The sequence below is a fragment of the Pan paniscus genome, chromosome 10, assembly GCF_029289425.2.
Source record: "Pan paniscus chromosome 10, NHGRI_mPanPan1-v2.0_pri, whole genome shotgun sequence".
NCBI lineage: Eukaryota > Metazoa > Chordata > Mammalia > Primates > Hominidae > Pan > Pan paniscus.
The window spans coordinates 31,631,357-31,649,964 of NC_073259.2; the positions used below are offsets into that span (position 1 = coordinate 31,631,357).

At 44.7% G+C, this 18,608-nt stretch overlaps 1 protein-coding gene across 3 annotated transcripts in view; it reads left to right on the forward strand.

Annotated features, from left to right (window-relative positions):
• The window catches only part of PPM1H (protein phosphatase, Mg2+/Mn2+ dependent 1H), a 289,690-nt gene that overhangs the window by 214,347 nt on the left and 56,735 nt on the right, over window positions 1-18,608 (forward strand). The window lies entirely within an intron of this gene.

Sequence of the window (18,608 nt, forward strand, 5' to 3'; positions counted from 1 at the left end):
GGGTTAATGTAAGGATTAAATGAGAGCACAGTGCCTGGCACTGTGTGGGTGAAGATTTGCTCTTGTGCCCTGGGGTCCTAACGAGCGAGCCTCCTGCCAGTCTGGAGACCATATGAGAATGAGACCATGGACCCTTTCTTCCCCGTATCTCCAAAAGAGTCAAAGAAGTAGATTAAGTAGATTTTCTTATCTCTTCCCCATTGACCAAAATAGCAATAGCAGATGGTCACAGCCCAAATTCCCATGGTGATGACTTGGCCAGGGATCTACTGCCAGGGTACATACTGTCTTCAGGGAACAAGTTGAGCTACCCAGAGAAGATAAGAGGCCAATCTAAGGGGCTTCTGGTTGTCCTTTGCCAACCAAGAGAAGTTTCTCACCTGTATCCACTCTTCTTCCTCTACAACAAGGTTAGCAAACTATGACCTAAGAGTCAAATTCTGCCTACCCCATCTACTTCCAGAAATAATTTTTAAAAATATAGCTACACCCATTTGTTTGTTTGATCTGTGACTGCCTTCACACTGCAACAGGGCAATTAAGTAGTTGCATCACAGACTGGTTCTCAAGCCTAAGAATTTACCCCTGCTCTAAAATATGAATGGATTTATCAGAAAGGGTTCACCTTTGCAGCTCTGAGTTCTGGAGTTTTGATGCCCCAGGGTCATCATACCAACCCTGACTGGGTTTTCTTGTGAATCCATTTTTATTTAGTTAGCAAAATCAGCACTTGTACAGGAAAAGTTTAATGTGAGAGCTAGTGTAATTCAGCAAAGCATCATGGGTTTTAGTCTGGGAACTGTAGAGTTTGGAAAGATGGAACGTTAGGAACCCACATGGTTGTAAACACATAAAAAGAGTAGATCTAAAAGACAGCAAGGAACATGACCAAATAGAAGAGGAGAGACTATGGGAGACAGATGGGGCTGGTACTGAGGGAACATGATAGGGAAAACGGGATGCCAGACAAGTTTAGATTTACTGGGAGGCTATGGGGTGCTCTTATATATTCCTGAGAAAGAGAATTAAATGAAAGTGATGTTTTTGGAAGGCCATTCTAAGAGAAGTTGGAATGAGATTGACTAGGAGAGAAAGCAGATTCAGGTACCCAGAGAAAAACTATCATAGCAACATTTATGTGAGGTCTTGAGGCCTAAATAGAGGGATAGAAGCAGAAAACACAGAAGGAACGAAAATGAATAAGAAACTAAATGATTTAGGCCAAGGGATAAAGATAAGAGGTTAAGTCATTGACGGCACCAGTTGCCTATTTAAATATGTCTCTTCAACAAGTCTGTAGGCTCCTTGAGGGGGACACCAGTGCCTTTTCCTGTGCCTGACACATAGTAAACATGCGCAATTATGTATTGGCTGAAAGGAAAAAAGGAGGTATAATTGACAGAAGTGGGGAGATCAATGTTGCAGACAGTTGATGTGCACTTTTAAAACAGATTGAGCTTGAGGCAAGGCTGTACCTATGTTCTTTCTATGCCAGAAAGGCAAATTAGATCTAAAGTAGTCAAAACAAATGATAAATACCTGCCTAGGATTTTGTAATAAGGAAAAGTATCTTTGTTGCGGATGCTTAGTATTGATTCAAAGGGGGAGAAGAACAGCTCATTGTTACTAACTTTGAAAAGCACTCCTAATGAGATAATAGGCATCATCACTTTAATGGGCCAGATGCTTTCAAAGGCTGTAAAGGTTCCACTCAAACCTCTCTTTGTAAGTAGAATGTGTGATGAGGTTAGTTTTTTTATGTTTCTTTCTCCAAACCCTGGAAGCTCTGCTTTTGTGTTTTGTTTGTTTTTGTTTTTTGTTTTTGTTTTTAGTGGCTTGTACATTTTAATATTTAGCAAATGGCTAAAGATTGTCCTGGTTTTATAATTAAAAAAAAATGTAGCTAAGTTCAGGGACTAGATTATATCCAACTTTACATGCACACAGTTACTTTCTTTCACTCTTGCGTGCACACTTGCTCTTGTTCTCTTTCTCATTTTCCTTCTCTTTCTCTCTCTCTCTCTCTCTCTGCATTAGCATGGTCCTAAGCAGATAAACAGTCCACAAATGGGCTATTTTTAATTGTATGGAACTTCACAGAAGGTAATGAATAATGAAGGAGCCACAACTGAGAATGGCTTTAGTCAGATGTGATTTGCTGATTTGTTTTCAGCCTAATTCCCCAAACGGCTGTTGGCTCACAACCTTGGCTACAAGCAGATTTATGTTCATCTTTGTGCATTTCCTACCTGTTCCAACTTTTGATTTGAAAATAGGACTTAAGTTGAAGAAAAGCCCTTTACGTCTTTGTCAGAAGAACCTAAGAAATTGAAAACCAGTTTAGGCCAAGCACAGTGGCTCATGCCTATAAACCCAGCATTTGGGGAGGCATAGGTGGTAGGATCAGTTGAGTCCAGGAATTCGAGGGTGCAGTGAGCCAGAATCACGCCACTGCATTCCAGCCTCGGCAACAGAGCAAGACCTCATCTCTAAATAAATAAATGAATCAGTAAATCAATCATGCATTCAATTTAGACTACTGCCTACGTAAAGCACTCCCCCCAACTTTAATGAATTCCTTTTTAAAATGTTTTTACCCTCTAGCAGAAAGCCTTAGATCTAGCAGTTGTTTTTTAGGACTTAAAGATGGGAGGCTGGGCATGGTGGCTGATGCCCATAATCCTAGCACTTTGAAAGGCCGAGATGGGAGGATCACTTAAGCCCAGGAGTTCAAGACCAGCCTGGGCAACATAAGGAGACCCCATCTCTATAACAAATTTTTTTTAAATTAGCCAGGCATGGTGGCATATGCCTATGGTCTCAGCTCCTCAGGAGGCTGAGGTGGAAGGATTGCTTGGGCCTGGGAGGTTGAGACTGCAGCAAGCCATGGTTGTGCCACTGCACTCTAGCCTGGAACCCATTTTTCTGAAACCTTCTAACAAGTAAAAAGTCTACCTACTGCAAAGCTGTTTAATCCTTGTAGTAAATGCCTAGTTGTGGAATTTTTTTTCTTCCTCATCTTCCACTAATCATCATGGTAATGGGGCTGACAATTATTGGAAGAGCTAAGGGCCAGACACTATGATGAGAGCTTTACCTAATTCCTCATACCTAACGCTTAAAACAGTCCTGTGAACTAGGTACATTTTACAGATGAGGAAACTGAGGCACAGAGCTAAGTTGCTCAAGGTTACATAACTCATAAGAGGAGAAAGTGGGATATGAATCCAGGCAGCGTAACTTCAGAGTGTGTGGTGCTTACTAAGGTGCTAAACTGCCAAATGTGGAATGACTCCCCCTTACTCCCATTTTGCAGGTGAGCAAATTGAGGCCTAGAGGTATTAGGTGGTTTGCTCAGCTTCCCCTGATGCAAATGTGTCAGAATAAGGACTAGAATCCAGGTTTCTGACTTTTTGTTGGGGTTCTTTCTAATACAGTGTGCCAGTCAGCTTTTCTTTAGGATAATTCGACATGATCATTCAGTTTCGAGCTTCGGTGTACATTTAAGCAGGGGCCCTCTGTCCACCAGGACTGGTGTCTTGACGATCCTATAGGGTCAAGAGGATGGAATGAAGCATTTTAGGACTGCTGAGGCCGTCCCTTTTCTAGTCCCCAGTCTGACCCTGTAGACCATTGCTCAAATTAAACTGATGCTTCACACTTCTCACTAAGAGCTTGTGTCATTTGGGGGTGGGGGTTCTGGGGAAGATCCCAAAAGGACCAGTTCTTAGAAAAATTGCCTGCTCTCATTAGAGGAGCACCACGCCGGCACTCAGTGGTGTGTCTGCTGCAGGAGGAAGTGTGGGAGAGGATGTCAGCTCTGGGAAGGCTTGTCTCATAATTAAGGATGAGTCTGTTGCCTCTAAATGGGGATCCTTTTTTTTCCCACCCTCATGCTTTCTCGGAGACTGTGGAGCAGCTTGGCAGGCCCAAATTGTTTTGAGGACAAAAGGTTATTGTCACCAGGACCTTCATAATGCAGTTGGCCTCTTCCCTGGCTCCCCCACCTCCCCTTCCCCCTCTCCTCAGATAGTTTGCACAGTGGCTCGATTTACAAAGCCATTCTCTTCGCAGTGCCCCCAGTGCTGAGTTCATTCCTGATGGAGTCTTCCCTTGCTCTCCCTATCACCCCCTTGGCTCTCACCTCCTGTGCATGGTGTTATTGGTCCCGGTGCCAGAATCCCCAAGCTGGGGCCCATCCTCCCCATCCCTTTGTGTTGAGCTGCTGTTGCAGGATGCACACTGTAGCTGGCATTGTGTTGCCTTGGGAGCGGTGTATCCCGACCCGCAGCCCTCTGAGATGTCTCAGGCCGTAATTTACTGGCAAGTGTCTGTTACCGAGTTGAAACAGCAGTTTCTCACAGCTGGCTTTGTGGCACCAAGTCTCTGCTCCTGTGACCACTGGCTATTTCGCTTTCTCAAGTAGGATCAGCGTACTTCGTGCCATGTCCAGCCACATGGGGTGGCAAGCAAGCCAGGGACCCAGAAGGACATGTGTGTGGGAGGGGGCTGAAACTTCACCCCTGGCGCCAGGCCAGATTCTCCAGCAGCTGTTCCTGGGCTGATGGGATTTGTAGAGAGAGCAAGGGCCAAAGAAGAAAAGTCCATCTTGTGAATGCTAGATTGCTTCCAGATGGTTCTGGTCATGAGCAAAGTATACCAGAATTCTTCCTTTAAGCAAAGCCTTTCTAACGTTATGATGGTCTCATTTCAGGGGCAGGCTGGACTGGTAACTTGAGATCACATGCTTGACTTGGTAAAGAGAGTCCTGTTTTGGCGATAGGCACCTTGCGTACTTTGCTCTGCCAAGCTGCTGGGGCCTTGGGCAGATCCTGGCCTAGGTCTCTCGTAAATACTTCCTCTGACCATTGCTGCGAACCTCTAAGTGTGGTGGCGGCGGTGGGTGGGCTTTGCTCTGCTTTTAGAGCTGCTGGAAAAGACAGATCCCATTAGAAAGATTCCAGAGATGGCAGTGTTTTATTTGTCCCTCAGAACCCCTAACTTTTTATAATTCTAACTTGATGATACATCACGATAATTTTCCCTCCTCTGTTTCCCTTAAAACTATGAGCAAATAGGGGATTTTCCACTGGGAGCAGAGTGGAGTTAGCCCATTTTCTCCTTTCAGCACTTTCTACTTTTATTGAGGCAAAGAGAAATTTCCATTCTCTGTGCTCTCGAGCACAGTAGCCACTAGCCACATGTGGCCATTTAAATTAGTTAAAATTACATAAAATGAAAAATTTATTTCCCGAGTTGCCCTAGCCACATCTCAGTTGCTCAGTAGCCACATGTGGCTAGTGGCTGCTGAATTGGACCATGCAGATATAGAACGTCTCCATCATCACAGAAAGTTCTACGGCATGGTGCTGTGGTCTACATAGTAGAAGAGCGTGGGTGTAGTTGGGAATGGTGTGGTGCGAGGAGCTCTCTGTAACTCAGCATCCCAACAGCAAAGAGTTTTTTGTTTTGGTTTGTTTTTTTTTTTTGTTTTTCTTTAAAGACAGGGTCTCACTCTGTCACTCAGGCTGGAAGGCGGTCACATGACCATGGCTCACTGCAGCCTCAACCTCCCAGGCTCAAGTGATCTCCCACCTCAGCCTCTTGAGTAGCTGGTACTACAGGTGTGTGACACCACACCCTGCTAATTTTTGTGTATTTTATAGAGACAGGGTTTTGCCATGTTGCCTAGACTGGTCTCAAACTCCTGGGCTCAAGCAGTCCTCCTGCCTCAGCCTCCCAAAGCGCTGGGATTACAGGGATCAGCCACCAAACCTGGCCCCAAAGGGTTTTTTAAAAGGTGGGATGGGTACTGATAACTGTGGACAGGGAATGGTGTAGCCACACCGGCCTCTGGTGCCTCTGATGCCAGACTCTGAGTCAGCAGAGGGGTGGGCTTCACACCCCTTTCCTGATCCTCAGGGGCATCAGTCATTGTGCTTAGGAACAACTCACTTCATAGCCAGTAGTCACTTTTGGGCCACCAAGAAGCTGCATCCAGCTGGCCAGACTAAAGGGAGACCCATTTCATCAGCCCTAGTCAGTAGCGCACCTCCCCTCCTCAAGCAGCCCAGCGCCTTCTTTCAGCTCTCTCCCCTATATCCTGGATGAGGACCAGCTGCTGGCACTCTTGTCCTTCTTGCTTTTCCTTTGATTTCTTGGGGAGTAATTCGGGCCCTGAGAATATGATTTAAAAGCAGCTTGGCTTCCAACCCTTTCCACTGTGTTTGGGGTGACCTTTATTCTCCATCTATAGCCTGGAGCTTGGCTTGGGGAGGAGAAGCACAGCCCCACAGCATCAGGCTTCTCACTAACCATCCAAACGCTTTCTGGAGAGAGAAACTCACTGGAGATAGTTCCACACATGGTCTGGAGCTGCCAGGTTGGGTTTTACAAATATAGATACAGCGTTTGTCTTATTCTTTATTGCTCTCTTCAATGCCCTCTGACAGTGCATTCAAGCAGGCTGACAAGGAAGTGGATGAGCAGATTGAGAAACACCACAGAATGCTTTATGAAGCCAACTCCAGAGCTGCACCCGCATTTAATATAAATTGATTTATTGAATCAAGCACAGAAGCCCTGTTACAGAAACCCCAGGCTTTATCCTCTTGAGGACCACCTAATAAAGCAGCCCCACTGACACTCCTCATTAGCTTTTCCACGGATCCCAAGGCGGTTTTTAAAGGGACAGTGTCCCTCTTTGGGGCCCAAATTTATATGTTGGCCATGCCTGTGGGTCTAATTAGCTCAGCGTTATTAGCCTACCTTAGAAAGCCTGCAGTTTTGAACAGCTTGACTCTTGAGTTTTACAGAGTAATTGAAAAATTCAAACTCAGTACTTTTCCCTCTTTCTGCTTTTAATCACTCTTAACCCAATCTTCGGAAATTTACCTGCAGATGTCTCTGGCATTTTGGGGACACAGAAGGATCTCTCAGTCCCACCCCAGTGTAAATCCTGATGTTGCCGTCATGCCACAGACCTACCTCATGGGGAGGCTTTTTACACTCACCAGAGAAATATCACATTTTAATTTTATAATTACTTCACAAGAAAGCAGGCCTTTCCCTAGTGAAACCTGGTATTCATTTCCTCTCAGCAACTTGTATTTTCATAATTTAATGATTACGGGCCACCTTGGCAGCAGTCTGATTGCTGAAAGCACTCTGACAATCTGACCTTGTAGAGAAAGGGGCAGGGGGGATCATTTCTGAGAATTTTAATCCCAAACCTCAATAGATTATCCAGGATGGAGAATGGCTGGGCCAGGGATTAGGCACCTGAAAAGTCCCTGTGTTCCAAATTCCAACAGGGCTGGAGTCCAACTCAGAATGGGTCAGCCCCACATGGGGAGGGGCCTCTCCCGGGGCTTCCAGAGCTGAGATGATGAATGGTTATTTGCTATGTGCATGTTCTGCATCTTTTCAAGATTTGCAGCTCTAGCTGCAGGAGCAGCAGGGAAGAAAGCGGGCCCTGCTGTGTGCAGCACATCTCCTGACAGTGATGAATGACTCCCTGCTCCCTGCCCTCCTGCGCAGGAGGCCAGTGGAAGCTATGGGGTCTTTACGAATGGTTGCAAGCCAAGACAGACAGGCTTTGTCAGACCACAGGGAGGAGAAAGAAAAGAGATGCCCCACCAGCTCGCTCCCCATTGATCATCACTCACCCTGCACACGCATGCACGCATGAATGCACTCACACACGTCTCTCTGCTTCAGTGAGTAAAAGTTTATTGTCCTAAAGTGGCTGAACTATTTCCAAGCCTTTCTTCCCCCCTCAGACCCTTCAAACACTCACAGCATTTATATCTATTATCCACATATGCTTAAGCAGAGTCACACGGCGCTTCCCCTGTGACTGGCATTTGGGGTTGTGCAGTATGTATGTGATAAGAACATAGCTGCAAGTCATCTGGGGAAGTTTGGGGATGTCAAGTGCTTATAAAAATCTCTCTTAAAGTAGTGTCCTTTTAACCAAGAAGGCCCTGTAGACACTTATCATCTATTTGACAGGCTTGTATTGTACACCTACTACACAGTAGATGTTGAGTAGCAGTTAAGAGCAAGGATGCTGGAGCCAGACTGCCTAGCTGGGCCAATCCCCACCACAGATCATTTTGCCACTGTCAGCCTTGGTTTCCCCATTTGTAAAATGAAGCTAATAATGGTACTTGAGGCCAGGTGTAGTGGCTCACGCCTGTAATCCCAGCACTTTGGGAGGCTGAAGCGGGTGGATCCTTTGAGGCCATGAGTTCAAGACCAGCCTGGGCAACATGGGGAGACCCTGTTTCTACAAAAAATACAAAAATGTTCTGGGTGTGTTGGCACGTGCCTATAGTCCCAGCTACCTGGGAGCCTGAGGTGGGCAGATCACTTGAGCCCAGGAAGTCAAGGCTGCAATGAGCTGTGATGATACCACTGCACTCCAGCCTGGGCAAAAGAACAAGATCCTATCTCAAACAAACAAAACAGTACTTGATAATAGTTGGGATATTATGGGTTAGTAAGGTTAAGTGCATTGAACAAAGCCTGGCATATAATAGCGCGTGATGAGTTTCTAATACTATAATCGTTAGCTATTATGGAGAGTGAAAGGGTCAGCAAGAGCTGCTGCTGGCCTCAGGAGGTCTACAATCTATTGCTGAAATGCTGTCTCTGCAAGGTAATGAGAAGCTAGAAAACAAAAAGACAAAGGAAGGCAGTTTCGAGAAGAAACTAAAGTCAGATCAGGTCTGCTGGCTGCCTCTGCCTAGCAGGTCTGTCCTGCAGCATGGCAGATGAAGATGGGTTTGACACAGAAAACGTAGAGCTCTTGTCTGTCAGAAGAGGCACCATCACTACAGCCAGGAAGCCCGTTGCCAGCCCCTCTGTCCCAGGCACTATTTGATAGGATGTTTTTTGGTTTGGGGACTTTTTTTTTTTTTTTTTTTAAAGAGACAGTCTCACTCCACTCTGTTGCCGAGGCTGGAGTGCAGTGGTGTGATCTCGGCCCACTGCAACCTCCGCCTCCCAGGTTCAAGCGATTTTGATGCCTCAGCCTCCTGAGTAGCTGGGATTAAAGGCGTGCACCAACATGCTGGGCTAATTTTTGTATTTTTAGTAGAGACAAGGTTTCACCATGTTGGCCTGGCTGGTCTGGAACTCCTGAGCTCAAGTAATCTGCCCACCTCAGCCTCCCAAAGTGCTGGGATTACAGGTGTGAGCCACACTGCACTCAGCTGATGCTGGACCTTTTAATGTACTCCTGTAGTCTTCCAAACCATACCCAAGAAGCTGGGAGGGTCAAGCCCATCTGTGGTAAAAGCATGTCCTTGCGTAGGAAGGATTTCATCATATAGGACTATGTTAGCTTTAAAGAGATTGCCACGTGGCCCAAGACTGGCCTTTTTTTTTTTTTTTTTTTTTTTTATGAGACGGAGTTTCACTCTTGTTGCCCAGGCTGGAGTGCAATGAATGGCGTGATCTCGGCTCACTGCAACCTGCGCTTCCCGGGTTCAAGCGATTCTCCTGCCTCAGCCTCCCGAGTAGCTGGGATTACAGGCATGTGCCACCACGCCCAGCTAATTTTGTATTTTTAGTAGAGATGGGGTTTTTCCATGTTGGTCAGGCTGGTTGTGAACTCCCGACCTCAGGTGATCCGCCCGCCTCCGCCTCCCAAAGTGCTAGGATTACAGTCGTGAGCCACCACGCCCGGCCTTTCTGGAAATTTATAGAACAATATCATTTCACCTTTAAACCTATCCTTCAAATTTCCACAGTGGGGGAAGTAGATCTGTTGGGACATATGTATAAATAACTAAAGCAAGACAAAAGATAAGAGTTATACAAAAAGGTTTGAAGAAAATGCCTGTGGCTGTGGTGGAGGGAGTAGTTGTTTTGAGAGGGGAGATTGGGATTGGGGAGGACTTCCTGGAGAAGATTGTTTGAACCAAAGATCTGGATTACGAGAGGGGTTTCAAGAAGTTTGGAGAGAAGGACATTCGGAGCAAAGGGCACTGTGCCAGCAGAAGCCCAGAGGAGTGAAAATGTGATGTGTGTTTTGGGAATTTGGAAGCCAGAGATAATATTCAAAATATTTGGACAATCAAAATGGACAAGTAGGCCCCAGCTGGGCTGCAGCAGGGTCCTAGAAGCCTCCCTGCTGTGCCAGGCATTAACCCTTTATTTACTGTTACCTCTTGGGGATTCTAGGGGAGAGTCCAGAGCAGCAGATGGGGGCATTCATGGAGATTGAGACAGCCATTGTTTGCTGACTAGCATGGAGTGTTTCAATGTTTTAGCCCTTCGTGTGCAGTTATATTGGTGTGTATCAGCTAGATAACAGTCCTGGGAGGCTCACATAAGTGACATGTCGGAGGGAGCAAGAGGGTGTAGAGCAGTGGTGGGCAGTGAAGCAAACCATGAAACTAGGTAATTACATTGGAGTCAGCTCATGGGGAACTTTGAATGCCAGGCTGAGGATGCCAATAATGAACAGAATTTTATTTTCCCACCCTTAAGAGCTCCACACCTTAAGGGTGGAATATGACATATGAAAATTACACACAAGGCAGAAATATAGAGCTGACAATATGTATATCCAGGACATATAGGGGACTACTAGGAGAAGAGGGAGGGGGTGTGAGCTGAAAAACTACCTATTGGGTACTATGCCGACACTTGGGTGATGGGACCATTTGTACCTCAAACCTTAGCATCACACAATATACCAGTGTAACAAACCTGCACATGTACCTCCTGAATCCAAAATAAATAATAAATGAATAAAAATACAATTTTTATCAGTGACTTAGAAGACGATTTAAGAAAAAAGAAAAGGACCTATGGGCCAATTCTCAGCCTATTTTTAGGATCCCATTTCTAAGGAAATTCCAGAGAAGTAGGTACACTACCACTCCTGAAATTTTCCAGGTACACACAAACCCACCAAGGAAACATTTTCCTGTGTCCAACCAACACTCTTTCAGTTATAATTAGTTCACTCTTACCAGAGCTTGATAAATTTTCTGCTTTTCCCAGCTCTCCAGGTTTCCCAGCAGGAAATTGGCACAGCTGGTTTCGAGCTGATAATCCTATGAAGATGGTCACCTGCGGTGGCCTGGGGGCATCTTCATCTAAATCAGCTGTGGTGATGGTTTAAAACTCCTTGCTTCTGGGCTTACCCTAGTAATCCACACACAAGAGCTGGAGAGCCACCACTCCAAACCCTGAAAAATCTCATCCTACCACCACCGTCCTCTTACCTTCAGACAAGTAAATCAAGGACTTATTAAGAGAGAGGCTAAAGTTTTGTGTCTGTTCCTTGCTGGAGAGCTGAAAGCAGATCTCTCTGTAAGAGCCAGGAAGGCTGATAACAAAGATGCCAGCGGTGTTTCAGAGCTAGTGTGTTGTCAGTTGCCTCTCTCCTTTGTTGTAATCAGATCATAAGGAAAGCTTCAGAAGCCTCATGAGGGGATGGAACACATTCACTTTTTGTTCTTCATCTGGTTGCTCTGGCAAAAGCAATAGTATTCTGCCATATTCCAGGTTCAGATTCTGCTGAGATGGGATCAGCCTTGTCAGTCTTCCAGGGTAGATCAGATGCTATGTATCACTCTCTGTACCTAAAGGACAAGGCACAGAGCTTCATCTCTGTGGGACAATCAGTTTCAACTACTATTCATTAAGTGAACCAGGTATTAGGTTGGGCATTGAAGATACAAAGCAGAAAAAAACAGTGCCAAACCTCATGGTGTTTACAGTCTAGTGTCAGGACAGGGCCATATATGGATGATTACAGTTTCATACAAAACTAATAGACAAAGGTTTACCTACATTGAAGCTTTGTCATCTGGGGCAATTACTGAAAACATTTCAGGGTCTATTTTATCTGCTGAATTAGAATCTCTATGGATTCTGCATTTTTTAATAAGCACCCCAGGCGATTGCTGTATATCCTTAAACATTGACTTTGGGCAGCCCTAGAGTTTGTTACAATGGATATGAATAACAGTTTGCAGAAGTGGTCGGTTAAAGAGCGCTGGGCAGCCTGGGCTGTCAAAGTATTGTGACTCCTGGGCTGCTGGTGGTCTTTGCCCCTGGTTATCCCCTTGCTATTGCTTGGGAATGTCTTTGTCCACCTGCAGTGAGCCAGTGACTGTTCATAAGGTGCCAGTAGACTGGACTGGCAGTGGCTGATAAGGGATGGTAAAGCCTTCAGGTGCAACGGTGGGTCAGGGTCAAATTAGGCCTCCTCTTTTTCCTTTTTGTGCCCATAACCTGGATAGTCCAGGCTTCACACATAGTATAAATACATGGGATAGGTCAGGAGACCATGCTGCCCAGGGCGTTTAACTTAATGGTTTCTGATTCCTGCTCATCTTCAGTAAATGCTACACACCCCATCCCCAAGGCCTGATCCTCTGGGTCACATTGGATCACCCTATGGAAAACTGGGCACCTAGGTATGAAAATGTGGAGTCTGAGTTTATTGCACCTGAGCACTTTGAACGCCAAAGCTCAGGTTAAATCTAATTCTATAGTGATCTTGTACATCTGCAGTATTGTTAAGAGACAACCCTAGTTTTCAACCCTAGGAGTACTGGTATGTTTTAACTTCTATGCGACTGACCATTATAAAAACCTAGAATGTGAAGACGAGCTTAAATTTTTTTTTTTACAATTTAATTTTAGGAAGAGAATTAATAATTAAACATTCTTTTGCATCTCATGCCATTTTGTGGCATTTATGCAGATTCCTAGCTCTTCACAGAGGCACAGAGAAGCGTGGTTAAGAGTGTAACAGTTGGGACAGACCTGAAGTGAGCTTGACCCCTATTTCCTCCCAGATATATGACCTCTCTTATGCCTCCATTTTCTTATTTGTGTAATGAGGATAATGTTTCTATCTAGCTTACAGTGTTACAGTGAGGATTATGTAAGTTTTTAAAAATATAAATCCTTAGTGCCTGGAACAAAAAGATTGCATAATAAACATTGGGGTATGTGAAAATCCGTTAACTGCTGGGCGTGAGGTGACAGCAGAAAATTTAACAATGGCTGCCTTTGCTCTCCATCCTCTGAAACAACGGGGCCACCTGGATGCAGGAGCTAAGAGTGTGGTATTCCTCCCATTGGTAAATATCGACAGCTGTTACTCAGGCCTGCGCTTCTTGCCTTGGCGGCCTGAATAATATGGGGGTTAGTAGAAGATTTCAGAAGAGTATGGGAAGCTACAAGATAAGCCTCTATTTCACCTGAAAATTTTGGGAGTGAGGTAGAAGGACTTCATGTGTAGGCTTGTGCAAAACTCTCATGGTTTTTAAAGATAAAACAGAAGACTCAAAGTACTGATACTTGAGCTCTGCACTGTGTAATGTTATCAGTTCAAAGGCACTTGGGTGGAAAGCCTTGAAATGATGTAGCATAGGTTAAAGTCCCTGCATGTGGCTTCTCCCAGGGGACACTGCAGGACTCTGCTCCATGATATGAATATCCATCTGAGCAGAGTGGGAGAAGCTTCGTGAGGGAAAGCCGTAAGGGCCGACACAGAGGAACTGCCTGTGCAGCAGAAACCCTCTTTGTAATTAATAATCTGTTTGCTATTTTCACCCCACCATTTGTAGCTATGGGGTCCATTTTGTTCATATCCTGATTTGTATATATTGACTTGATCTCATAAAGTATAAAGGGAATGTCAATGAAATTCATGTTTATTTCAGAATAAATGGTCCCTGAGAAAGCTGAAATCACTCCACATTTGTGTGCTTATGAAGTAAGGGTCTCTGATTCATATCGGTGGAGAGAGCTAAATGTTATTGATTAGAATATGAAGCTGTTACAGCCAAGTGTGAATGCACACCAAGTGGATACTGAATCAGAAATAATTTCCAAATCTGGAATTTCCTTAAGAGTCATTCATAATGTTTTATCCTGAAATATTATTAGTTCTGTTTTATACATACACATGATTACTTTTTTAAAAAATACTGATTGAATAATTTTTTTCCAAGTGCATCCTTTTCTGCTGCTGAACTTGGCCTACGAATCAAAAGGTGACTTTCACTTTGTTTACTTTATTCTACTCCATATACCCAGCACCTGTGCCAGTGCCCGGCACCTACTAGGTGCTCAGTAAATACTTGCAAATGAATCCAATAGAACCCATTGTTTTTATCTGGTCAAAGCCTGAGCTCCTAATTTGGAAGCTACTTAGAGCAGGTTCTGTTCTTCTACCAAACTTTGAGCTGTGGGTAGGGACCCATTCACAGGATTGTGAAATCAGTTTAGTATATGGAGAGCAGCATTTTAAACAAATTGAATAGCACAGGATAGAAAGAAAATATCAGTGTATATCACATAGTTAGGGTAAATATTGTTTTTTGCAGTGTGTTTGTGCATATGTTGGGTTAACAGGATTGATATATTTCTTACCACTGGTGAAACCTCTGCTGTAACCTGGTAGAGTCTCCCAAAGAACATTGACCAGCAAAATGAGAGCAATCTCTGTTGCCTCTTGCTATTTTCCATAGGCCTGGTGAGAAGAAGAATCTTTAGGCCAAAAGAGAGAAATGTTTACTACTCTCAGAACTCCAGGCAGGGTCTGGCTCAGGCGTGCTGATGGGGAGAAGTGGGGAGGTAGGCATTTTCCTAGGGACTGTTGGTTAACCCTACCAATCAGGTGATTTCCTCCAGGGCAGTTGCATTGTCGGGGACCAGAGCTTGGGCCCCATTATGGAGAGTTTTCATGGAGAAAAAAAGCCAGCAGCCTTTCTTGTGGCTAAGGAGATGAGCAGGTGGTAGCCAGGTATGCACAAGCTAGGCTGCTACCAGCCCTCTTCTGTTTATCACCAAATATTAATCACACTCACAATTCAAAGGTACTATTTGTGCCTGAATCTAACTTGCACTATATTAGCAGAAGTCTATCAGGTTGTTCACACCTTAAGGCCTATAGGCTTCAACTAATTTAAAGAACACTCCAAGGACCAAAGAAAGAATACAAGGTAGCATTTGTTTGGAGAGCCTCCATCCCACAGGGTAACTTTCCCAGGGATCATGTCATTCAGATACCTACTGAAAATATCTTCCAACACATAAATTCAGGAACCCAATGAGCCAAAATATGACCCCCAAAACTAGATTTATACATACTTAAAGCCTGCTATACAATGATGAGCCTGGGGCGAGATGTTGGGTCCATCTCCAAACATTCTAAGCCCCAAAACTCCCAGCTGGATAGAGGGTGTTTCGCAGCCTCTTCAGACTCACCCTGGGGACTGATCCTTGCTCCACAACTCTGACTTGAGCCTGCTGTTGTTAAGCGTGCCTCAGATTCACTCTCCTTCACAGTGCAGCTCTGTCTTTCCAGCAAGCAGTTTCCATCCAAAGGCAAAGTGAATCTTAGAAACCGGGAAAAAAAGACTCTAAAAGATGACATTTAAAATATAATAGTAAGAGCTAACCAAACATCAAACTCTTCTTGTGTTGCCTTAAAGAACACACACACACACACACACACACACACACACACACGCTTTCTCTCTTTTTCATGTAGTGAGGGGGGAAGAGCTGGCTGCCTGCTGTAAGGCTGCTTGAAGGATCAGAAAGCAGCCTCCATTTACTGAGCACTGTGGTTAGACTTAGGGCCTGATTCCTTTGGAAATACAGATGGCTGGCAGAAAAAAAGGAAGCACAAGGTGGTTGCCAATCCTGCATTGCTTTTTGCAGGAAGGTCTCAGGAGAGTGGGTGTGGGGAGAGGGGAGTCAAGGGAGAGCCTCTGTGGATTCCGGAATTGCTTAACTGGGGTCATGCCAAGCTCTTAAAAGCCACAAGTAGCATTTGGGCTCCAGGCTTATGTCTGTTCCTGTCCAGCCAGGCCTGGGTGGTGTTTCATCCCAGGCCTCCTGAGATTTAAGCTACTGCTGAGATTTTGTTATAGGAAGGCAAGAAGGGGGACCGAAGATGTTTCTGTGCTCCGGCCTCCTCCCAAACCCAACCAGCCCCTGTGGAATGTGCCTCTGCCGGGCCAGTACAGTAATGAGAAGAAAACAAGGCTGCCTGTGGCTTTCTCCTCCCTCCTGGAGGGGCACTGAGCTCCCAGCTAAGGAAAAAAAAAAAAAAAGGCCTCCTTTTATGACTATTTCAATCTAACCCAGCTATACCTTCTTTAGATTATTATCTCTGAGTCATCCTTCTGAGTATCTGAGTCCTCATTTTAGAGGAGAACAATGGACTGTTCTGGATAAAGTTGCACGGGTATGCTCCTTCATGCTTACAGTAGAAAAAGTATGAATTAGGTGGCTTGATTGCTCAGCAGGAAGTGGTTTTTCCTATGGGGATGTGCTGTGTCTTCCTGCTTACGGTTGCCTGTTAGCTCCACATCTGCATGGAAGAAAGAATGAGGCTCCAAAGACCTTAATAGCCGCAACTGATGGCTAAATAGCACCTTATCCTTCACAAAGGATGTTCCCAGACATGTTTGCCCTTAATCCTTGCAAACATCCTATGAAGTGTCCAGTTGAAGAGGCAGATTCAGTGAGGTCTGAGGGATTTTCCCAGGTTCATACAGCCAGTTCACATGACGATTGAGATGTGACTTCAGAACCTCTGACTCCAAGCCTGGTGTGCTTTAATACCACAGTGGGCTCTGCCAGGAGGGAAGAGAGACTCCAGGAAGGAAGATCCCCAGGGGAGAAGAGGCAGCCAAGGCAATGTCTAGAGGTTAGTGGAAGAATGTGACTCACTGGTGTGTGTCATTGGAGCTGCACAAGTGAATTGTTGAGATTATGCTGTCCCCGAAGGGAGAGGGTCCTGTTATACCCCCCAGAGGGGATCACGTTCCTCTTAAATGACTTTGAAGTCTTACTAAGGGAATTAAGAGTTAGGGAAACAAGTGGTATTTCTCTCTCTCTCTCTCTCTCTCTCTCTCTCTGTAGCTCAAGGTCATGACTTAGAAGAGAAGGGAGATCGTGGGAAGTGATTTATGTTGATGATGCCAAAGTGTGAACTCTAGGTTCCTGGCCCATGGGTTAAGCAATCAGAGTAGGGGCTCTTCCTGGAAATGGAGGAATCCAGCAAAGACTAGGAAGAACTTTAAAGGAGGAACTTGCCTTTAAACCAAGTTAGAAAATTGTCTTGGTAACACCATATACACTGGTGAATAGCTGTGACAAAAAAACTGCCATTCGGACGTGGTACTAAGGAACTGAGAAAGGAATAGACAAGAGAATCATAAATGTTATTTTTTATGATTTTATAACTATTTGTATATATACTAATAATAAAGGGGAACTTGAAATTTTAATATAAGTAGGTAAACATATGTCAGAGGTATCACCAATGGGAACCCAGCCATGAATGTTAGCCATAGAAAAGCTAGCTATTAAGGCAGAGTGAATGGAGGATATCTTTAGAGGGAAACTGACATGCTAAGGGAGACATACCAGCCTTCGTTCATTCATTCATCCATTTAGCTAGTGTCTACTTTATGTCTACCATGTGCCTACACAATTGTAAATACAAAGATAGACAGGTACATAGGAAGAAAGTCTGTGCCTTTATGGAGCTAATGTGCAGGATGTGGGGACAGAAGGTAAACAAATTAATAAGAGCATTTCAGATCGTGCTTGAAGCACTGAAGCAGGATGAGCAGGAGCAGAGAACGCCAGACTTGTAGATGAGTGGTCAGGGGAGGCCTTTCCAAGTGATGTCCAGGAGCCAGCATGGCAGGATCAAAGGGAAGAATGGCCCAGACAGAAGGAAGGACCAGGCCCCCTGGTGTGTCAAAAAACAAACAAGAAAGTCATTGTTACGAGGCGTAGCAGAGTGATCGAAGATGTCAGAGTGCAAAGGCCAGATCATGGAGGGCCTCATCATTGGATTGTATTTTAAGATGACGGGAATTCAGTGGAGAACTTTAAGGTGGAGAGTGATGCTTGTGGATTAAAAGAGAAATGTGGGAGATTTGCTAGCAGGCCTCCCAGCTATGAGGACAGTGTGAGCAAAGCTTTACTGAAGGGATGTATAAAATTGCCACAAAGACAAAGTATGTTTATGGTGGAGAAGTCCTATAACTGCTGCTCATTAGGGTAAAAGCGCTTCGGTGTGGCTGCATGGGGATCTCAAATTCAGATGTTCATAGAGAATGTCTGAGCCTGTAAGGACAGCACCTAGCCCACTAGGGCGAAGGTGGGAAAGGGGTGCTTGTGAGTGAGCATCAGCCGGAACAGCATAGTCAGACATAGAAAGCAGCCGAACAAGGAGACTCTTTGCTTTTGTTTTGCAAATATATTATGGAACAAGAAAATACGAATAAAGCCTCTGCATAGGGAAGGTAGTATTAATTTGCTTGCTTAACCAAATATTTATTGGGTACCCATTATATGTTGAGCACTCTTGTAGGTATAGGAGATGCCATAGGTAGCAAAACAAAAATCTATCCCCATAGAACTTAAAGGGCATGAAGAAGCAGTAGAAAAAATAACCATAGTAAGGAAGTAAAATTCTTTAACTGTTAGGTGGTGGTAGATGCTATGGAAAAAAAATAAAGCAGGAAAGGGGACTAGGAAATTTGGGGGACAGGAACAATGTTAAAGAAGACCATCTGGTTACTTGGCTTTTATTTAGA